Genomic DNA, 25,335 nt, shown 5'->3' with positions numbered 1-25,335 from the left:
GAGCATTATTGCCAAGTCTGCTTGCACACAGAATGAATTTTTCTTGGTAAATATGAGCAAAGCACTGCCATGACAATACATTAAAAGCAGTAATTATTTGGTTGTTAGCAGTTTTATGATGTTTGAGAAAGGTTGATAATATTCGCTGTGCTGTACCAATGATCACATCATTCAAAACAGCTTCACATCCTCTCAGGATCTAACAAATGTTTTGACATTGTTGAAATTAAAATTGACAAGCATTATGATTCATACCAACTTGAATGCATATCATGTAATATAATAATAATAAATAAATAAATAAACAAAGCATTTATTCATTGAACATATGAGTAGTATTACACATACTATGTAACTAAAATATTAAGTACATTTATTTTAATGTATGCCTTGTATTGCAAATACAATCGACTTGACATCATTGCAATCATAATAATTAAAATGAACTTTTTCTAAAAATTGAAATTAGTCACTTATTTTAAGATGAAATTGCAGAAATAATGTTATGCAATATGAAGTGATCCTCAAAATCGATGCCAGGTCTAATCTAACATTTTGTTTCTCTGTAATCAATCTGACATTTAACAATAATAACAGGTAAAGTCTTATTCAGGCTGGATCAGCAGCTGAGAATTTGTGTCTGATGCCTCTGCTATCTCTCTGTCTGGATTTGTGTTTATTTGTTTATTTAGAGTTCTCTTTCATGTCATTTTAAAGAGTGTGAATACATTTAACATAATGAGGTCCCGCTTCTGACATTGAAATGCTCCATCAATTTCAGTCCTTTCTAAACCAGTTCTGTTGCCGTTACACTTCCAAAAACCTCTTTTTGACCAATACCACAAACCTTGTTCTCACTCAATTACAATTGTAAATGACAAAAATGACTCTACATATACGCATGAGGAATGAATGGCATTGCATTAAAAGTGAGAAAATAGAGGACAAATACACAAAATAAGGCAGAGATTTTAATAAATTTAGTACTTGCCAAATGAACTGGGTAACACTTTAGAATAACTCACGCTATGAAGCATTAGTTAAGCATTAGTAAATAGTTAATTCATAATTTATAAAACATTAATAGACATTAGTAACCCATTTATAAATACAGCTATAAATGCTTTGTTCTTGATTTATAAGCATATCTATAATGAGTTTAATAATTGTATTTTCATACTTTATTAATGATCAATTTATCATTTCTAAATTATGTATTACATTATTCACAAACCAGTAATTTAGGAGTTGTCAGTGGTTCATAAGATCATTTAGGAAGTGTAAGTAAATGATTAATAAAATATTTAAATGTACATTTATGCATCTTATTATTTAGACATATAGTATTAGTTACTTAGTGTGTTATTAAATGCTTTATTAACATATTCCTAGTGTCAAAACTACCTCGGTACTAACTTTAAAACATTAGAGAACAGCAGTGCAGAAGATCACTGAACCTTTAAATCTCATTTATAAAAGCTTTACAAAGCATAAATAGTCAAAAAAAAAATAGTTAACTGACTGCTTCTAAATGTTTTATAACTACCTGAATTAATCATGAATTGCAGTAGGAATATGTGTTAATAAAACATTTACTAAAACACTAAGTAACTATTACAATGTGTCTAAATAATAAGATGTATAAATGAATGTTTAAATAGTTTATTAATCATTTACTTACACTTACTAAATGAACTACTGACAACTCCTAAATAACTGGTTTGTAAATAATGTAATACTTAATTTAGAAATGATAAATTGATTATTAATAAAGTATGAAAATACAATTATTAAACACATTATAGATATGCTTATAAATCAAGAATAAAGCAATTATAGCTGTATTTATAAACTACTTACTAATGTCTATTAATGCTTTATAAGTGATGAAATAACTATTAACTAATGCTTAACTAATGCTTCATAGTGTGCAGTTATTATAAAGTGTTACCGATCTTGGTACCATTAAAACATCCTGCAAGTTTCAGAGCTTAAAACATCCTCCTCATTATAAACAATCAAGCTCCAAAAATGGCTCATTTCGATATTGTGGGATTTGTGACATTATACAGGTTAATAAATACTGCTGCTTTCACATGCTATCGGAAATTCCTGAAGTCGTGATTATGAGCTTGTCACATTCAAATGCTTTGTTGTCTGAAAGAACAGGAATCAAGGAGGATATCAAGGATTTTTCTTGCCTATTTATTGGGAAAATCTTATTAAAGCCAAAATGATATTTAGCGTCCCTTTTGTTAACAACCTTATAAACATTCATCACACTGTCTAGACAGTTAGCTTGCTAACGATTCTGGAATTTCGGTCAAATACAGGCTATTTTTACTGTGTATAAAACATACAATATGATAATTAATTTAAGTAAATATGCACTACTTCTACGTCAAGACAAGGTGATGTAGCTGTTGTGGAAAAACTAATAAAGAATAGCAGTCACAGCAGCAATCGTTCTCCCTTCTGCCATGTTGGGCTGCCCATCTTGGGAACTCGGGTATCAAAATGATCTCAGTAAGACTTTACAATAAGGTTCATTAGTTAAACATTATGTAATGTATTAACTAACATTGAAATAACCATGAGCAATACATTTGTTAATGTATTTACTAATCTCCATTAACGTTAGTTAATGAAAATACAGTTGTTCATTGTTTGTTCATGTTAGTTCACAGTGCATTAACTAATGTTAACAAGATTTTCATAATGTATTAATAAATGTTGAAATTAACATTAACAAAGATTAATAAGTGCAGTTCATTATTAGTTCATGTTACAGTTTTTCTCCCTTGGTTTGGCTCATTTCTTGAAACAGAAATTACATTCTCAAAACAACATGGACAAACCTCCAAACCACTTGGCAATTGTTCACAACAGAATTGATTTTCTCATTCATTTCATCAAATTGCAAATGTCTAAGTACATGTCTCAATGTCTCAGTACATATTTGCAAATAATTAAGTACAGGTAGCCTACATTTAGCACAATTTCCAAGTGAATAGATCTTGTTGATCTAAACTGATTGTTGATTCTCAGTCTAATGGTTGTTCGCTCCAAAACGTGTCAGCGTCATTTCATTGTATAAGTCATCACGTGCACAATAGTCTGTTCAATTGTCAAAATTAGTTAAGAACATAATACCATGAATATGAATCCTTGAAACAATTGATAAATTTATTGACTGTCAGGTGAAACTAGAACTTGACTAACATGTAACATGTAAGTCAGTTTCTGGTTGTCCATCATTATAACAATGATTTTTACAATTAAGCAGTGGTTCCCCAACTTGTTTGGCTTCAGTACCCACTTTACCTTATTTGTGTATCCAGGTAATCCAGGTATGAAAGTATTTGACTTATCTGACTTAAACATTTTGCCTAAAAACTGCAGCTTACTGTATGATGCAATTATCATTATAATCCTTATTTTGAAGAATATAACATAAAAAAAGAAAAAGGGTCAAAGAGCTGCAATTAGTGCCTCCCATGTAAATCTATCAAATACTGTGGGTTTTACTGTAACATTTCAGTAAGTCTAGTCATTGATGATGTTCTGTCAAATCCCCACTGTAGTACCTCTGCATAGGGGTACATGTACCCCAGGTTTGGGACCACTGGAGTAGTGGCCAGTAGTGTATTGAACTTGTGGAGAACATAAAACATTCCTATGTAATTGTCTGTAATGTAGAGTTTGACTCTTCTGTATGACTGATTTGATGTTTTCTTTTTTTACGCTATTGTAGAGAATAATGGCACAGGAAGGAAACGAGCGACCAGTGAAGAACTGTTAGTTGTGAAACTCCAGCTTTATTTACAGCACTGTAGGCTGCATATAATTTTCATTATTTTTTGTTAGTGTGTATATATTATGCTGTATACATTTTCTTTTTACTTTGATGTATGGAAGTTACTTTATGTGTGTGAATGATAATGATTACAATTTCCTTGGCAGTATGAGTGCAATGTGTGATGTCAAACCTTGGAGGCTACTCTTACCCTAAAATCCTATTTCTTTTTTTCAGTTTTATACACAATTGTATTCTGTTAGCTGGACAAAAAAACAGTACAGTAACCATTGTCAAAGAAGGACTGGGCTAAGACTGAAAGGTGGACATGAGAGATATTTCAATGGTCCTCTGCCATAGTGACAAAACATCTAAATGTTTTGACTTGCAGTGCTTACACAATGCCAAAGGGACGAAGCATTTTGGGGGCACTGACTGTTTATATGGGAAAGGAATTTAGTTTTGAAGCATGAGTGAACAGTTTTGGGAGAGATATGAACTTTTGCAAGTGAGCTATAGTGTTGTGCTGAACTGTAAGACTGTTTTGCCAAATGATCTTAGAGTTTTGAGAATATAATTTCTGTTTCAAGAAATGAGCCAAACCAATGGAGAAAAACTGTAACTAATGTAGTTAACTAATGTTAACTAATGAACCTTATTGTAAAGTGTTACCATTATCGCTGTGCTTCCCAGTGGTAAATATGACTTGAGGGTGTTTATGTTCAGTTTTTAACTAAGAAACTCATATTTATTATAATTCTGCTAGCATGCGAAGACAGCATACATTTTCATATGCCCTCCTCTAGAGCAAGACATCAGCGAATAGTTTTACATCATTGCACAACAGGCCTCACCCACTGACGTTCAGTTGCTTAACAGCTGACATTAGCCTACAACAGATACAAGCATCACATCATGTCTAAATCAAGTAGAACCAATTATAATCACTTATGCTGTCTACACAGGATACAGTATTCAGATGCACATTCACTTTCTAAGGTACCATGCACTTGAGTATGCCTACATGAGGACACATGGAAGAGTAAATAGAAGAGTAAAGAAACGTTCACTTTGATGTGTCCTGTTTAAATATTTCTTTAGAGACTTCAGAAGGTTCTCAGTGTCAGGAACAAGTGGATGTCATGGCACGTTGTTGATGAAAGACAGTGAGGACTCAATTGCAGGAAATATAAGGGTTTATTTATGAATAAAAAAATAAACTGAACACAAACCAATACACCCCAAAGGGGAAAAACATAACTAAACATAACTTAACTCAGACTTGGCTTGAAACTGACATGAGGGAACATCAAACACACAAATGTAACACAGCATGCAAGACAACGATCCAGCAAAAGACAGAAAACACAAGGAGAATACATAAGGAGCAAACAAGCAGAGGTGTCAAGTAACGAAGTACAAATACTTCGTTACCTTACTTAAGTAGAAATTTCGGGTATCTATACTTTACTGGAGTAATTATTTTTCAGCCGACTTTTTACTTCTACTCCTTACATTTTCACGTAATTATCTGCACTTTCTACTCCTAACATTTTAAAAATAGCCTCGTTACTCCTATTTCATTTCGGCTTGAAAAAAAAAACAAAAAAAAAAAACTATCCAGATAAATGGCGCCATCCGGATAGAGTGAATTTGATTGTGGTTGGATGAGAAGTACAAACATATACCATTCTGACACCCTATTGGTTTGTACGCGATCCATCGCACCTGCACATGTCACAAATCAGGTCACATTCCAGCAAGGAGGACAGTGTTGGGGTCATTACTCAAAAAAGATTATTTCTTAAAAGTTATTATTTCTCCACTACTGGCTCATTTAGTCTATCAAACAGGTGCTTTCTCTTCGTCCTCCGCAAATTAAGCTAGGTAGTTCAGTAGAGAGACGTTTGAATAAATTAGCGTATACAAACTCGATTCCAAAAAAGTATAAAAAAGGAATGCAATAATTTACAAATCTCATAAACTTATATTTTATTCACAATAGAATATAGATAACATATCAAATGTTGAAAGTGAGACATTTTGAAAAGTCACGCCAAATATTGGCTCATTTTGGATTTCATGAGAGCTACACATTCCAAAAAAGTTGGGACAAGTAGCAATAAGAGGCCGGAAAAGTAAAATGTACATATAAGGAACAGCTGGAGGACCAACTTGCAACTTATTAGGTCAACTGGCAACATGATTGGGTATAAAAAGAGCCTCTCAGAGTGGCAGTGTCTCTTAGAAGTCAAGATGGGCAGAGGATCACCAATTCCCCCAATGCTAGGGCGAAAAATAGTGGAGCAATATCAGAAAGGAGTTTCTCAGAGAAAAATTGCAAAGAGTTTGAAGTTATCATCATCTACAGTGCATAATATCATCCAAAGATTCAGAGAGTCTGGAACAATCTCTGTGCGTAAGGGTCAAGGCCGGAATACTATACTGGATGCCCGTGATCTTCGGGCCCTTAGACGGCACTGCATCACATACAGGAATGCTACTGTAATGGAAATCACAACATGGGCTCAGGAATACTTCCAGAAAACATTGCTGGTGAACACAATCCACCGTGCCATTCGCCGTTGCCGGCTAAAACTCTATAGGTCAAAAAAGAAGCCATATCTAAACATGATCCAGAAGTGCAGGCATTTTCTCTGGGACAAGGCTCATTTAAAATGGACTGTGGCAAAGTGGAAAACTGTTCTGTGGTCAGACGAATCAAAATTTGAAGTTCTTTTTGGAAAACTGGGACACCATGTCATCCGGACTAAAGAGGACAAGGACAAGCCAAGTTGTTATCAGCGCTCAGTTCAGAAGCCTGCATCTCTGCATCTCATCTCGATGGTATGGGGTTGCATGAGTGTTTGTGGCATGGGCAGCTTACACATCTGGAAAGGCACCATCAATGCTGAAAGGTATATCCAAGTTCTAGAACAACATATGCTCCCATCCAGACGTCGTCTCTTTCAGGGAAGACCTTGCATTTTCCAACATGACAATGCCAGACCACATACTGCATCAATTACAACATCATGGCTGCGTAGAAGAAGTATCCGGATACTGAAATGGCCAGCCTGCAGTCCAGATCTTTCACCCATAGAAAACATTTGGCGCATTATAAAGAGGAAGATGCAACAAAGAAGACCTAAGACAGTTGAGCAACTAGAAGCCTGTATTAGACAAGAATGGGACAACATTCCTATTCCTAAACTTGAGCAACTTGTCTCCTCAGTCTCCAGATGTTTGCAGACTGTTATACTTGTCCCAACTCTTTTGAGATGTGTTGATGCCATGGAATTTAAAATCAACTTATTTTTCCCTTAAAATGATACATTTTCTCAGTTTAAACATTTGATATGTCATCTATGTTGTATTCTGAATAAAATATTGAAATTTGAAACTTCCACATCATTGCATTCTGTTTTTATTCACAATTTGTACAGTGCTCCAACTTTTTTGGAATCGGGTTCATACACCGGTTTTTAAACTTTCTTTTTTTTTTTTTTTAGCGCGACCCTTTTTATTTATGTGACCTATAGGCCTATACAACCATGTAGCTAAACAAGCCAAAACAAATTATTTTAAAACGAAACTGAAGGTAAACCTGCGTTGCTCTCATGGTGTTATACCTCTCTCTTTCGGTGAAGTGGAGCAGTGCTCTTGCTGAACGGCACGGATTGCACTACGGACCATTGTACCTTTTATATGTTTTTTTTTTTTTTTTTTAAACTGTATTTTATTTTTTATAACGAACAAACTGCAATGTCACATTTCCAGTGCTTTGTTGTGTGCGCTTGAGGCGCGGGTGCAATCAAACAGCTGTCTTTGCAGGGGACTAGCCTCATCGTCATGGCAACGGTTCGTGGCCAGGTCAGATTACATCAGAGTTTGTTGCCGTTTGTTGGATGCTCAGATGACCAAACAAACGCAGATTAAACATCTTCAGTCTGAAAAACAGACTCCGATCAACGTCAACAGGGGTATCACACCTATCCAACAAACTCCAACAGACGAGTTTGTTGGCGTTTGTCGGTGCGGTGTGAACTGAAACAGCTGAAAACTACCTGCATTTGGCGGGTTGGCGGGTGTTAATGTCAAGCCCTGATTGTTACTAAGCCTGCCCTGGGTACACCAAAACTACCCGCATTTTTCTTGTCCGTTGCCCTCACAGATTCCTGCAGTTAAGCTTGGATGTACATTTACATTCCAATAAAGGTCAGTGATGGCATTCCTCTAAAGTTTGACTTTTTGCACCATTACAATACTTATAGGCAACTAGTCATCATATCTTCCGCTCCATGAAACACATGTTAATGCTCAGTAGGCTAGTACACATATATGGTGCTTTAATGTATTTGCATTGTACTAAAATGCGTTCATTTTCAATGGGCATATATGTGGCTGAAACGGGTAGCCTAGTGCATCCCAAATTTTTTAACATTAACATTTTAATATAACATTATAGTCATTATGGCCTTTAGAAAAATGATTTTTGAGGAGGTAGAGTACACAATAGGCCCCTGAGGCGCAGCCTAAGCTTTTGTCCTTAATGGCATTTTTTCCCCCCACATTACTTTTACTTTTATACTTTAAGTAGTTTTTAAACCAGTACTTTTACACTTTTACTTGAGTTAAAAAGTTTGAGTTGATACTTCAACTTCTACAGAAGTATTTTTAAACCCTAGTATCTATACTTCTACTTGAGTAATGAATGTGAATACTTTTGACACCAGTGCAAACAAGGCAGGTAATCAGGGAGGACAGGTGGGGCAAATGAAACAATAATCAGGTTACAAGATGGGCGGGGTCAAGACAATTGACAGGAGAGTACATGGCACAAGGAAACACATGACAAGCCATGTGTTCACACCAACATAACAAACACAATTATGACATGGAAGCATTTGGCAAGAAACAAACACAAAAACAAGACAACACAACACAGGAGTGTCAGAGCTCTGTCACAAAACCAAGAAATTACACTAGACAGAAGTGACAGAACCCTGACACTAACCCCTCTCAATCAGGGAGGGGCGGGTGGGTGAATCCAAAGGGGCTCAGGCAGACCAGAAGTCATGGCAGAAAGCCGGGGCGGGACCAGGAGGGACAGACCAGGCAGGCTCCGGTGGATCTGGAATCCTGGCTGAGAGCCAGGTTGGGACCAGAGGGACAGACCAGGCAGGGTTTGGGGAATCTGGAATCCTGGCTGAGAACCAGGGCATTGGTGGAGGGATGGACCAGAAAGGCTCCAGCCGGTCAAAAACCCCATCAGAATACCAGGGCAGGACGGGAGGGACATACCAGGCAGGCTCAGGCAGACTCTGGCAGGTCTAGAGTCTTGACTAAGGGGCAGGGCAGTGCCGGAGGGATGGACCAGATGGGCTACAGGCCAGTCAGAAACCCCGTCAAAAGACCAGGGCGGGATGAGAGGGACATGCCATGCAGGCTCCGGAGGATCTAAAGTCTTGATTGAGGGCCAAGGCAATGCAAGCAGCACAGACAAAACCAGCAAGGGTGGATCCAGCATCAAGGATGAAACAGGCAAGGCAGTCAGCAAGGGCGATTCAGGCAGAACATGGTGCAGCGACAGAAAAAAACAAAACAAGGCTCTGGGAAGGAGCCGGTAGACCAGGAATCTTGGGCAGCGCCAGCAGGGCCAACATCTTGGGCGGTGCAGGCAAGCCCAACTGCTTAGGCGGAGCCAGCAGGGCAAACAGCTTGGGCGGTGCAGGCAGGACCAACAATCTGGGCGGTGCAGGCAGAGCAAACAGCTTTGGTGAAGCCGGCAAGGGCAAACAGCTTGGGCGGTGCAGGCAGGGCCAATAGCTTGGGCGGTGCAGGCAGAGCAAAACGTTTGGGCGGAAATGGCAGGGCAAACAGCTTTGGGTGGTGCAGGCGGGGCCAACAGCTTGGGTGGTGCAGGTGAGGCAAACAGCTTGGGCGGTGCAGGCAGGGCCAACAGCTTGGGTGGTGCAGGCAGGGCCAACAGCTTGGGTGGTGCAGGCAGGGCCAACAGCTTGGGCGGTGCAGGCAGGGCCAACAGCTTGGGCGGTGGTGCAGGCAGGGCCAACAGTTTGGACAGAGCTGGCTTGGGAACGGCCTCCATGATGGCAGCTGGTTGCTCAGGGATGACCTCCAAGTCAGCAGCGAGCTGCTCTGGGATGACCTCCGGGCCGGTGGCATCGAGCTTACTGCCTCATGCTGCAGTGTCTTCAGCCACCACTGGGTGCACTGCAGACACTTCGGCCACCTCTGGAGTTGATTCCGTGTCCTTGTTGAGCCCCAGACCCTCTGCAGCACCACTGAACTTCCGTAACAAACTCCTTCAGGTCAGCTCCCTGCTGACGGAGAGAGCTCAAAGACTTGAATCGGAGCATGGGATCGAAGAGGGGGCTGGAGAGTGCCAAAAACCCTCTTTCCTCTGAGTCCTCATCATGGCTGGATCGTTCTGTCATGGTATATTGTTGATGAAAGACAGCAAGGACTCAATTTCAGGAAATATAAGGGTTTATTTAGAAATAAAAAAAAATAAACTGGACATAAACCAAAACACTCCAAAGGAGAAAAAACATAACTAAACATAACTTAACTCAGACTTGGATTGAAACTGACATGAGGGAACATCAAACACACAAATGTAACACAGCATGCAAGACAACGATCCAGCAAAGGACAGAAAACACAAGGAGAATACATAAGGAGCAAACAAGGCAGGTAATCAGGGAGGACAGGTGGGGCAAATGAAACAATAATCAGGTAACAAGATGGGCGAGGTCAAGACAATTGACAGGAGAGCACATGGCACAAGGAAACACATGACAAGCCATGTGTTCACACCAACATAACAAACACAAGTACAATGTGAAAGCCTTTGGCAAGAAACAAACACAAAGACAAGACAATACAGGGAGTGTCAGAGCTCTGTCACAAAAACCAAGAAATTAAACTAGACAGAAGTGACAGAACCCTGACAGTGGAAGGATTATTTTGAATGGCGTCATAGATTGTGTCAATCTGAATTTGAATTTGATTGAATTTGACTGCAGATTGTTCTGTAAATGAGGCACAATATAATGGAAAGTTCGCAAAGAAATGTCTTGGGTTACTTGACTGTAACCCTGTTCCCTTAAAAAGCGGGAACGAGAAGCTGCATTTCATTAACCCTAATGAGAATGTTCTTTGTTCGACCGGTTGTGAAGCATGTGTGGGACATACGCCAAGAATTTGGCTTAAATAACATCTGACGATGACGTAATTGGAATCTGCGCTGGTGAGAGGCTATAAAAACGTGAAACAGACACGCATTCAAGTTATTAACTTTGTCTGAAGATACGTCTAGACACGTCCACAGTGGGGCAATAAGGCATAGCATCTCGTTCCTGCTTTTTCGGGGAACAGGGTTACTGTCAAGTAACCCGAGATGTTTTTTGTGAACTTTCTATTATACAGTGCTTCATTTTCAAAACAATCTGGAGTCAAATTCTCTGTATAAACATTTCAGAAGCACCCTCAGTGATTTGATTCCGGAACTGGACCTGATGTGGATGACCTGAAGTCGCAAAGGAGCCATAGCTGCATCTATGCATTTCGTGTACGTGCAGGGTGACAAGGCTAGGCCAAATTGAAGAACCCGATATTGGTAAGCTATGCCCCCAAAAGCGAACCTCTGGAACTTCATGTGTTGTGGCAGAATTTCTATATGAAAGTATGCGTCCTTAAGTCAAAAAGTACCGGCTGTTATAGCCTGATTCTTTGTCTGAGAATCTAACATGTTCTATGACTTTGTCCAGAAGAGCTTGCAGTAGGAAGGTGCACTAGTTTTGACACTTCATTTTGATGGGGGATGTTAGATATTCGCTGTTCTGAAGTGGATCCATGGCAAAGGCAGTGGAGATTGAACAGCGGTACCCTGAGTGTGCCTGAAAGGAACTTCTGAACATTGTTGAAACTTTTCACGCCCCATCCCAAGTTGACACACTCCTACTATCCTGGGCGCACAAGCCTCAGGACTTCTTCTTGGCGGAGATGATAGATCTTAGATCCGTCCACCTCTTAGGCTGCTGAGTGTGGCGAGCTGGTCCCCAATTTTTACGAGGGGGCACACGACTTGCCACACTCTGCTTCTGTGCCTCTCTCCACTGAGGAACCAGACCAGGTAGCCAGCAGCCCCATCCCTTGAACACAGCAGGGGAGAAACTTATCAAAAGCTTCCGCATGCCCCTTTGCCTCCCAGAACCTGTTGACCACTGTATTGATGGATTTGCTAAACAGTCCAGAAGGCAACACTGGGGCATTAAGAAGGAATACCTTGTCCCTGTCCTTGATGCCTGTGAGGTTGAGCCACAGGTGCATCTCCATGGCGACCATAGCTGACATAGAACGGCCGATGGCACGAGCCATTTTCTTAATCACCCAGAGAGACAGATCTGTGGCCCAGCGAAGTTCTGAAAATGACTCCTCGTCGATACCCCAGCTCGTGCTCAGATCTTTTAGCAGATCAGCCTGGTACGCCTGCAGTATAGTGTGCAGGGCAGCACCAGCCTGACCCACTGCCTGAAAAACCTATCCCATCAGCGTGGATGTTATTCTACACGGCTTGGTGGGGAGCACTGGCTTTATGGAGTGATGATGCACTTCCAGGGGAAATATAAAACTTTATTTACATTATAAGTGAACCTTGGAATGGTCCAAATATGCAAATCTATACTAGATTTTTGGTGATTAGGTTTTATTCACAGTCAGTAGACTGAGGAAACTGGGCACTCTCAAATTTGACTTTAGTGAATTTGAATTTAGTGCACTTAAATAGCATGATAAAAACTAGTATTCAAACATTTAAAATATTTGCAGCCTTTTACAAACTGACTATCAGTTGTGCAAATATAATAAAGTATAATAATAATAATAATAATAATAATAATAATAAAAGAAAATCTCTTTTCTGTTATACAGCACCATTATAAGATGACATGATGTTTTTTGACTCCTCTGCTGTCCTTTCTTGGGTCATTATGCAACAGCAAGAGCCAGACTGAGTGAGTGTGGTGAAGACGTGAAGACAGACAGTAGCACATCCTCCTCCAGTCCTGAGTCACACAGGTATAGAGCCATTATAATCACACAACACTACAAACATCACCATGGAAAAAAATAATAAGAGTAGATAGAATCATGAGGCTTGTGGATCCAACAGTAAGCACTATCAAAACTTACCATCAAATATGTTACTGTTAGATTATTTGTTGAACTTCTCAGGAAGTGGAATATGAGATTTGAATTGCATTCTCACTCAAACAGAGCTTTCATATTTCCAGCTGTATGATAGTACAATACAAACATTGACAGACACTGCTGTGAAATGACACTAGTGATAATAATTTCACTGAACTTCATAACCCTAATTATGAATCTCTATGTGTGAGTCAGTGTGAGTAAAAGCTACACCAGCAATATTTGCATGGTGCTTATGAGCCCCTGTGGGTTTATGGTGACAAGTTGAACCAGCAAATGAAAACAACACCCTGTTTTCACTGATAAATTGTATTTAATAAGTAGTGAACAGATTTCATCATTAGAATTAACGGTAATTCTCTTATAACCAACTCAAAATTACAAAGTATGTGTTGAATATTTTAATCACAACATTGCACTGATCATATTATAGTTCAGTATATAAATAAAATCTCAACATACAGTTCAATATTTCACTGTAAAAGCATGAGCACATAAAAACAGAATATTTTAGGAAGTTTTTTTTTGTAAATATGATTTCAAACACTGAGATTGTTTTCACACAATGAACACATCTAATATTTAATACTGTGGCAAGCAGAGGAGCTCCTCCATGGGAATTGAGACCGGTCTGTGCCGTGCAGGTGACGCTAATTAACACTCGTTCCATTCCCATGGCTCTCGGCCCCACTCTACGTTTTCTGATCCAAAAAATAGTTAAACCAGTTTGGACAACCTCATTTTCCAATATTGTCTTGATGTTTTTTTTGTTGTTGTTGTTGTTGTTGTTTTAAATAGGTTTCAGAAACTTTTATATAGCCTAGCATTAAATTATCTTGGATTGATCTGTTAAGATGTATTTACCTATGCTTTAGTGCAACCTCCTGCTTCTTTTATTTTGGTAACACTTTGGTATGGGGAACACATATTCATATTAACTATGACTTTTGCCTCAATAAACTCTTAATTTACTGCTTATTAATAGTTAGTAAAGTAGTTGCTGTAGCATTTTAGTTTAGGTATGGGGTAGGATTTAGGGATTTAGAATGTTCATGCAAAATAAGGTAATATGTGCTAAGTACTAATATATATATATAATATATAATATGGTAAGAACCATACCAAAGTCCCTTTAAGATAAGTCATTTCACTTGACGACCATCTTTAAAACGCCTCTCGGGCATGCAAGTGCAGCTCCTATCTCTTTGAATGGGGAAACATCAAATTCTCCATAGCTGCTTGCCAAGCTTTCGATTAAATTTCATATTTGAAATCACCAATGAAATCTGACAAAAACTACCTCATAAATTTTGTTTCTAAATGCTGAAATCATGACAAAAAACTGTATTTTTCAGGCTGGATCAAGCTAATGTGCATGTGCACTCCTAAAGTGTGCGTCTCTTGTGTCTAATTTCGGAGGCACGCATCTGACTGTTTCTATAGGAACCGGAGCTTCTAACGGTCACTGCAGTGATGCAATGACTTTATCAAATGGTGATTGGCTCTAATTTAGAAGGCGGGACATTTTCCGCCATATTGTGCGTTGCACTTTCTCCCATTCAAAACAATACGAGTGACACATTTTGTGTTATTCTATAGTCTTTGACCATACCGCCAATCCAAACTGTATGCTAACTGTCAATCATCTTTGACGATAATGGTCCTGACAGATCACGTCAGCATTAGTAGTAATATATCAATCAGTATTATCAGTAGCTTATCGCATTGCTTAGGAGCTAATTACCCTCCTCCATCCCCAGTTCCTCCTCTTGTCCAGTTATTAGCAGTAGCAAGTCAGTGCTTGCTCTGCAGCAGCAATTATCAACAGCAGCAGCATATAACTTTCATAACGAATGGGAAATAAAGTTGTGATCACGTTGTGTCCCATGTGTTTGTCACTCCAGCAGAGCTGATCTAGTTTGCTTTTTCCACAGGGTTACCAAGACAAACTAAAACTAGAGAGAGACTAAACATTTCACAGCAGGCATGGTTGTAGCAAGAAAATCTAAAGTTGGATGAGTAAAAGAAAATCTCACTGGACAGGGAGAGTTTGCTTTGAAATGTGAAGACTGAAGGCTGAGAGATTCCGTCTCTGTTAGTATGGGATGGAAAGAGGAAGGGACTCGTGAGAATTGTGGTTGATCTTGCACTGACAGCATTTCAACTCCTTGAAAACCAGACTGGGATCAGACAGCACTGAAACTACACCCTGGGCCTGAGAGCAGCAGAGAGGAGTGCAGAAGGAAGAGATCAATGAAGTGGAGGGATGGAGAGAGAGTAATCAAGGTTGAGACATCAGGGAGGGAGAAGAGCGTTCAGATCTACAGAGATGATGGGGCTGCGGTGGGCTTTTGGGGAAACCAGTGGGAATACATTCATGCACATCAGCTCCTCTCTCTCCCTCTATAATCATGTCTCATTTACACAATCTTGGCTGGAATGTCTACAGACAGTTTTGGGCTTGGGCCAAGTCTCAGTCCATTAACTGATGCTAAAACAAGAAGGATATGGGAAGCATGAGAGAGAGAGAGAGAGAGAGAAGAGAGAATTCTGAAATGCTTCTCCAATCTAAATTAGTACTGAATTATATGATTTTTTGTTTGTTTGTGGTTTTTTTTTAGTATACTTAAAACATACTTTTTAGACAGCTTCATAATGCATTCTTGAACTGAAAATGCCATTCCAAAAGATAGGCAGCAGGATTAAACTGCCTTCTATTATACTTTTTGTTGTGGATAATTCTAAGAGCAAAATCTCAGAATGTACAGCAATAAGTTCAATGAAAATAAATCATCCAAGATGACAGATGAAGCAAGGGAAGTATCTATTATAAATACAAGCAAGCGAACAAACAAATAAATCAAACAGTTGAATACATTAAAAAGTAGTAAACTATATTTTCTTTTATTCAATATTAAGGTATTAAAGGTGCAATATATAAGATGTGTGCAGTAAAATATCCAAAAACCACTAGGCCAGTGTTATATATTTTGTTCACTTGAGTACTTACAATATACCAAATGTTTGCAACTATTTGTAAATCATGAGAAAATTGCAATTTTAGCCAAGGCTCCGGGACGTGTGAGGAGTCGCCTGTCAATGGCGTCATACCTGCGTTACCCTCGGTTTTTAATAGTCAAGGGAACAACTGTTCTGTTATATTTATAGACAGAAAACTAATTATTGTTATATAGCTCAACACGTTTCGTCTTATTGTTTAAATCTAATTTTCTTGATTTTTTTGCGAGTAGCATGCTTTACCATGCCTCAGAGAAAAACACTCTCGGAAAAGCGGAAGCGGCGCCGGCGACTGTGTCATAATAAAAGTCCCGCTGCTCGTGAGGCGTGTGTTGATCAATCGCTCCAGCTCCTCGTTCAGCTCCACAACACTCGCTCCTGCTCTGCTTCATACTACAGTACATTAATAATCACATCCATGAACATGATTTCTTCCCGAGTCCAATCCTTATTCTTTTGCACCATCCGTTGAGGTGAAGACCACATGTCCCAAGATTCCGCGCTCAAACTTGTCGTTATCAATGTACGCCTTTGTTTTGAATAGGCCTCTAGCGACCTCTAGCGGACAGAAATCTTACATATTGCACCTTTAATATTATATATGAAATACATTAGTTTTTATACAGCAAGAATTGATCAAATGATCAAAATTGACAGTGGAAATATTTATAGTCTTACAACAGATACCTATATGCTGTTCTTTTGAATCATGTGACACTGAAGACTGGAGTTAATGGCTACTGATAATTCAGCTTTGCCATTACAGGAATAAATTACACTTGAAAATATATTGATATAGAAAATATTTATTTAAAATGGTAATAATATTTCACTTTTTACTGTATTATTATCAATTAAATGCAGCCATGGTTTAAAATAAAATACAGACCCCAAACTTTTGAACAGTATTGTACATCAGGTTATTCTTCACTATTTGATCATCATCACAACTAAGATTCCTCACTATAAATATTGCTTATCTGACTGTGAGAGATATAACTGGTAATGCTGATATTGTTCTCATAGTGTGAGTTCAGTTCTAATTTTGGTTCATGAACCTCTCTCCATAGATTATGTATCCATGCAGGAAAAAGGAATGAATAATCACTTGATCTCTGGTATAAATATTACATGACCAGCCATGTTAGATGATGTATTTATGTTAATTATGTTTTTTTTTTTTTTTTTTTTTTTTTTTTTGTTGTCTTGCAGCCACTGAATTTACAGGGAGAAGGTTGAGGTTGCTGGAATTTAATTTAATTTTCTGCAGAGTAATATCTCAAATCTTAATAAAGCAGCAGAGCTAGTGCCAGTGAGAGTATTTGAGCATCATTTGTGAGGCAGAAGAGTGTTTCTGTAAAGACTCTCAGTCTGACACCTGATCTGCCAAAGACATTCACCGACTTTAGTGAAGACCTCCTGAGCTACAAGTGTTAAATGTGAAGAGATGAAATAGTGTTTGAGAAACTAAGCATCTCTGTATAATTGAGTGTGGAAAGTAATACAAATTTATTTCTCATTTAAAAACTGGATTAAATGAAATTAAAATGGGGTTTAGTCCATATTTAAAAACACTGAGGTAATCTAGGGGTTTCAACATTGACCATTTCATGTGACACTGAAGACTGGAATAATGACTGTTGAAAATTCAGCTTTGCCGACACAGGAATAAATTACATTTTAAAATCTTTTCCATCTTTTTTTTTTTTTTTTTTTTTTTATGTGCAGGCAAGTAATAGTAAGCAAAAATGGTTGTGGTATACAATAAACAAATGTCTACTGGACTTTAAAAAGCCCATACTGTATGTATGAATGTTTATATTTGCATACAAAGTGCATTTTGTTGATGTTGGAGTACACTACAGTAGCATGGTCATACAGTGGATAATCTCAACGCAAACACACACGGACTGAAAAGATAGTATGTGTTTGTGTTACCTCAACAAATATTTTCTCTAATACATCTGTGCAAACTGCTCTTTCTGAACACCAAATTACTTTAATTTTGTAATAAAAGTAAGTAAAGTCCATAAGCCATATGGTGACTGAATCGTGCGTCATTAATCATAGTGGCCGTCAATGTGTCTGTGATGTGTAAACATGACATAAATGTCACTGTGTGATCTGAATGATGAAGTTACTGGTGTGTATAACCTTCCATTTGGGAGCGATAACACATTTTACAGTTGTTACTTCTTAGAACCAAAAGACAGCTTGAATCATGAATGATGGATGACTTGTTTGAGTTGTCAACATCCAAGTATACATATTTAATAAAAAATATTTCTAGACAAAACTCTTTTACACAATATCTGATTGAAATATAAAACATTGTACAAAAGAGAATATATATATTTTTTTTAAATTTAGTGTTTGCATTGCATCAAATGCCACTCATTCCACATGAACTCCAGCAAAGAGAAGCAAATTTGATCATGCCGATGTACTTCAGTATAATTATATTTGTTCACCCTATAGAATAACAATGAACATTTTGTTCAACTGAAAATTATCAACCGATTGAAAAAAGAAAGTAATTGGTTCTTTCAGATGCTGTGCAGATGGTTTTATGAGGTAAATCTACAAGGACGGCTATAGAAAATGATTTAATATGCCTTTGCTAATTTGTATTACTACATTCACACAGAAATATAGTGGCTCAGTAGCGTGAGTCTGTCTTTGAAAGAGATGCTTCAGAGAAGAACACACTATGAAAACACATACAATTAAATGTGAGGTCATGTTTTGAGGGACAGAAATTGTTTAACTTTATCCTTGGCATGTAATAAAAAGACAGCCTGATTGACCAAAGTTTAGTATTCACTGAGTAACAAAAATGTTCAGTGTTTTTACTGTATTTTTGATTAAATGCAGCCTTGGTGAACATACTGTTCTTTCAAAAACAGGAACATTGGTTTCTTCGCACTTTTTATTAAAAAAAAAACTTTTTATTAAATATATATTCAATATTTTGTATGCATGTTCTGAAGTTGTGCTGGGAGTGTAAAACTAATGTATGCGTTCCACATTTCAATTGTATCATTTGTCATGATGCAATGAAACTGTCATGATCACCTGCTGGAGTGCCCTTGACAGCCACCAGAGGGCACTCAACCCCAGACATTCTCATTATCACGGACTTCATATCCCATCATCCTTTGCTCTGGACTAATCACTGTTCATTGCACACAGCTGTTTTCACTCATCTTGTTAGTTTCTGCATATTTTATACCTGGTTTGTTTCTGTCAGTTTCATCGAGGATTTGTTTGTTGTTATGTTGCACGCTTGCTGTTTTTGTTTTCATGGTTTATGGACTGGTTGTGCTTTTGACCCTTTGCCTGGCTGTGACAACAATCCTGGAATTTCCTATTAAACTGCACTTGGATCTTAACTAAAGTCTCAGAGCTTCTGTGACAGAAACATACCAAACCGTGCGGACGTCATTTTTGGCCAAGTGGTCACACCAATCTTTCACCAATCTTATTCCCAGTTATAATTTCAATAAATAACTATATAGCAGGTATTACCTATATTATTAAATGTTATTTTATGGGGTTTAGTGAAAATGGCCAGATGGAAGGAGCTGTCCTGTGCAACCAAGGAGGGTATTGTTGAAAGGGCTAAATCTGGTCAGTCAGTTTTGGGTATTGCTCATGTGCTGGATGTGAATGGTCACAATGTCCACAGAACTATTTCAAATCACAGTGAGACCACTGCCATGTGAATGTAAAGTGCTGTGGCTGGTCAAGGAAGATTTGTGAGCATTTTGACAAGAGGATGAAAATCAACTGAATGTGGGACCATCTCAAAACAGCTTCAAAACATCTAAAAAATCTGAAGGATACTGATCCAAATAATTTGTAGTTCCTTTAGAAGGATATAGTAACACTTGAGTCATTACCATCCAAAAAAAAAAAAAAAAAAAATCATACAATGACTTTAGTCTTTACTAGAGAGTTATCATGTTTTTCACATTAGAATACTGATATAAATTAGTAATTTTGTCATACTTGATTAATTACTAGTCTGTTACCATGATTTTACTTTAGAATTATACTTTATGCATTATTCACATTAATTATGAACCTGTATATAGTAGTTCTTAGTAGTTCTCTGGGAGATATGAAAAAATAGTATTTACTGATTAGCTAATAATAATCTACCACATTTGACTATGCACCATTGCTTACTAAGTCATTATTCAGAGTGTCTTGTTAGGTAATAATAGTTACTGGAGTGTTAATATTGCCTTACTCATTTGTTCCTGTGTAGTTATTCATTAATGATAGAACAGTATTCTACAAGTGTTACATTTTATCTACTGCAAAAACACCTTGTATTAGCCAAAGAACACGAGGCTGGGAATTTGGAATATTGGAGCCGTGTTCTGTGGTTCCACAAGTCAAAATTTAACAACCTAGCATTGGATGGTGTCAGGTATGTTCATAGGAGACAACTGGAGTGATTTAATATCAAATGCATGTGTGGCACCATTAAGCATGGCAGGGGAAACATAATGAGATTGGGGGCGCATGTCTGCAGCAGGTGTTGGAAGCACATACTGGCACTTTGAAAATGGACCAATACTTGGGAATCTTGCTGAACACAATGTAGCCAAGTATGGTGGATCTGTTTGCATATCAAATGTGTATTTTTCAACATGACATACAATCCTAAACACACTGCACATGCAACAAAGTTGTGTGCAATGAAAGTGTTCATGCTCAGCATTTTGAAGACTTTAAGTGGCCTCCTCAGTCTCTGAACTTAAAGCCATTGAAAACCTTTGGGAAATTATAAACCTGAATTGTGATAAGGCTTCCAGTGAAGCTCAACTTTGGGAAGAACATAAGCATGTTTCATGGTCAATCAAAAACAAGGGAGAACCAACCAAATAATGAATGCTTTATTTAATGCAAGCTTTATATGCTATTTTATTTAATATGCTGGTGTTTGCCTTTCTTGCCAAATAATTTTGTCAATTTAAAGGTGCAGTATATTGACAGCTAGTGGTTTAAATGGGTACTGCACTCCAAATTCAAACCCAACAGGAATGAGTGCAACTGACAAACGGAAGGACGCAATTGACAAGCTGATTTTTCCGCATTTTAATATGCCTCTGGTCATAGAGCTTTTAGAATCTGCCATCTAGTTTGTTTGCTGGCTTCTGTGTTTTCCTAAAACTGGCAACCCGGGATGTCGAAATACAATTGGGTAAAATTGGGAGATCAGACGGGATCACAAAAACCAAAACAAAAACAGACATTCCGACATGCACATTTCAAAGTATGACTGGCTGTAGCATTGTTTTTCAGAGAAACAAGTATGTGAACTTAGCATGTTTCCTAAATCTTCTGTAAACATATTATGGCATTTTTGTGCTTTAGTACAGTCAAAATAAATAAATAAATGAATAAATAGATGGAGCACCTTTAATACCTTAACCAATTATAGTGTATTTTTCCCAATACAACATACTTCTCATATTTTGATTGTGTAATAGAACCTGAAATGTCATTAAAAGAAAATATCACACTGTTAAAAATAAATGTAAATTTACAGGTAATGGTCTGTATTTTTTTACAGATTTTTCCCGTTTTGTCATTATACACTGAAATGCATGTTGTTTTACAGAGGAGATATTTGCTATATATATGTGACTTACAGGGAATTGCATATATTTTAGTATTACATTAAATTTCTGTTTTTTAAAAGAAATGTTCTGTATTTTTACAGAAAAATGTGTAAATTTACATAAAATGTTGATTAATATTTGAGCTGTACTACAAAACCATATAAGTCACACGGGCGGCAGATCCTTTTCCTATATTTGTCTTCCTAGCAAAGCAGACACACTAGCCAACAATATGTTATCAATACATTAACATTTTTCAAATCCGTTAAAGGATTGTTACGCTGCAATAATTAGGTCGGCCGGAAAAACTTTCCTATAACACTAGATTACCTTACATCAGAATAAGAATGGCATTACGCTAATATCTGCCTCTGCTTATCCTGAGGTTTGCCGGGTGCTGGATCCAGGCCGTATCAGATAGATGGAGAACCTGTGTCTGGATGACTAAACGTAGCCCAGGAGACAATGGGCCTACAGATCCAGTTTGGCTGCATCTAAATTCAGTATTTAATCCTACCGTAAATATATTAAATCTATTTTTATCTCTATAATAAAAATGTATAATTCAGATTTTGTCTCCAATCCATTTACATATATTATATATATCTTCCAAGTTTTTTCCCTCCTAGGATATGCATTGCTAAGGACTTTATTTGGACAACTTTAAAGGCGATTTTCTCAATATTTTGATTTTTTTGCACCCTCAGATTCCAGATTTTCAAATTGTTGTGTCTCGATTGTTTATTTTACCAAATATTGCCCTGTCCTAACAAACCATACATTAATGAAAAGATTATTTATTCAGCTTTTAGATGACGTATATATCTCAATTTCAATAAATTGACCCTTATGACTGGTTTTGTGGTCCATGGTCACATATGTGTGTGTGTGTGTGTGTGTGTGTGTGTGTGTGTGTGTGTGTGTGTGTGTGCAAATATTGCAAATATTGCATATATATATATATATATATATATATATATATATATATATATATATATATATATATATATATATATATACACATTTATATTGTTTATAGTATTATAATTTAACTGCCGTTGAAAGCAAAACTGCAGTATCTTTCAATTTTCCATCTGTTTTAAACCAAGAAAGATTAGTGTCTTGTGTTTATATCTTCGTAATGGTGCAGTAACTCTGAGCCTAAATCAGGCCAATGTGAGGGACCACATTAATCAGCGCATCTCCAAACACGAGTACAGACTAAATGAACTGGGTAAATTGTCAATACTGAATCATAAGATACATTGGATAGTTGGATATAAAAATTCCTCAAAGAAGGTTGAGGATTTGCATTGTCTCAGGAAAACATATGCTGGCATGTTTGAATTAATGTAATAGCCAACTAATTTTTATTTCTTTATGAGATGTGGAAAGACTGGAGATCTACAGTTGGTGGAAAATGTACTATTCTTAATTAGAATCATTCAGAAACATGGCTTTTCCTATCACTGCTATCACACTTTTCATTCCAGCCAGATGATCAAAGTAGCTTCGCAAACTTTCACCTGGATGACCTGCAGCCACCCATCTTTTGTGTTATAATCAATCAGTTAAACTTCACAGACTACAGTGCTGGAACTCAGATAATGTTTCGCCAAAACTAAGCAAAACAAATTGCTTGACTGGCATCATTAGTGGAATGGCAATCATTATAACTATGGACGACACAAATACTGAATTCCCTTAAAATTTGGTTGGCTGCAGTGTGAAGAAAAAAAATGTATAGTCAATGTAAACATCAACTTTAAAGTCAAGATAATTTTTTAGTAAATACAAATGTGCCAAATGGATGTATATTATAGAAATCTCTGGCACTGGGCTGAACAAATGTGCGAGCATAAAAGTATACAGAAATTGTATTTTAATGTATATGCTATATACTAAGCAAACAGCTAGTGCTCACTTCACAATGTCTGCTTTCAAAGTAATTAATTTATAGATTGATTGTAGTTGTGAGTGGTTCAAGTCAGTTAGGGCAAATGTTGTCACATCAATGGCCTAATTATTAAACTTTAATAACAAGATAGTTAGTGACTGACGTTTCTGTAACTGAGCTGATCCTAGTTCAGTAGAATTGTAAATCTCTAATCAAAAGCCTGGTGGCTTCAGAAATTTGCTGTGCCATCTAACACATTTTGTGTCATGCTGGGTAAAGCCAGCTTGTGTAAAGCTTCTGCTTTGATTGAATATATAATCAAAAAGTTTCTCTTGTCCCAGTCTCTGCCAGAGGTTCAGATAATACCCAGCAGGCCCTGAGAGGATTACTATGCATAGAAAAGGACAAGAGAATGGAGAGAACAAACAACTTAATTAAAACTGTGTGGGAAAAAATCAAACAAGCATAAAAATAAACTCTTCAGCTTTCAAATATCAATCAGTATTGTTGAGAATGCAGCACAAAACCTTTTTTTTTTTTTTTTTGTAGTAGTAAAAGGACAACATTTTAAAACCAAACACCACAGATGTTTTGTGAAAGTAACGTTAAAGGTGCTGTATGTTTTTTGTTTTTTTTTTGTTTTGTTTTTTTTTGACTGTACTAAAGCATAAAAGTACCATAATATGTTTGCAGATATTTAGGAAATAAGTTCACAAACTTCTCAGAATAACAATTCTACAGCCAGTTATTCTACTTTGAAATGTGTATTTCATGTCGGAATGTCTGTCTTTGCTTTGATCTCTGTGATCCCGCCCACTGCCAGTTTACCCAATAATATTTTGAGTTGGTGAAAAACAAAGAGTATTTTAGCCATGGAAGCCAGAAAATAAACTGTGTCGTCAGAAATCACAGATTCTACCCAACCTAAAAAGATTCGCCATCCATCTAAAAAGCTCTATGACCAGAGGCATATTAAAATACAAAAAAAAAAAAACACCTTCCATTGTCAATTGCACTAGTGTGTCCTCAATCTGGCAACCCGCATGAGTGTGGAGTCTGAGGAGGAGGGAGAAACAACAATATTTTGAATTTGGGCTGCAGTACCCATTTCAACCACTAGCTGTCAATAGTACATACTGCACCTTTAACCTAATTAATTTAAACTAAATTAATTGGTTGTAAATTTAAACAAAATACAGCCATCACAAAATACAATTTGATTATGCAGATGTTAAAGTTCAAATTCTTTAAAATTAATTGTATACCATTTTATCTTGGTATAATTAAATCATCTGCTATAATAACACATGACGACAATAAGAGCTAAATAAAAAATCATTCCACTTCAACCAGTCAACCAGTTTATGAGATTCTTTACAGCCGAGGTAAAATAGGGACGATGAACACTTTCTTATGATTTATAATGATTTATAACATCTTATACATCATTAGAGGCATAAATACTACTGGATATTTCAGATAGACTATTATCTATTATAAAATTATTCAGGCATTACAGATAGGAAGTTTTACACAAACTATCATTCAAAGATTTAAGGTCTTAACATTCAAAGGGTAAGGTCGGTTTAAGGAAACCATGATATTTATTTAGGATTATTTGATGAGAAGAAAGTAAAAAAAAAAAAAAAAAAAAAACATTTTAAATGGTCAATATAATGCATCCTCGCTGAAAAAAAGTATTAATTTCTTTACAAAACTTACACACAAAACAGGGTAGTAAACTGTATTAAGAC

At 37.0% G+C, this 25,335-nt stretch overlaps 1 protein-coding gene across 1 annotated transcript in view; it reads right to left on the bottom strand.

The window, feature by feature from the left end:
* oprl1 (opiate receptor-like 1) overlaps positions 1-25,335 on the bottom strand; it is a 51,826-nt gene that overhangs the window by 8,754 nt on the left and 17,737 nt on the right. The window lies entirely within an intron of this gene.

This window comes from Megalobrama amblycephala, linkage group LG24 (assembly GCF_018812025.1).
Source record: "Megalobrama amblycephala isolate DHTTF-2021 linkage group LG24, ASM1881202v1, whole genome shotgun sequence".
Taxonomy (NCBI): domain Eukaryota; kingdom Metazoa; phylum Chordata; class Actinopteri; order Cypriniformes; family Xenocyprididae; genus Megalobrama; species Megalobrama amblycephala.
Note: the sequence above shows the minus strand (reverse complement) of the source record. Positions and strands in the feature narration are given on the sequence as shown.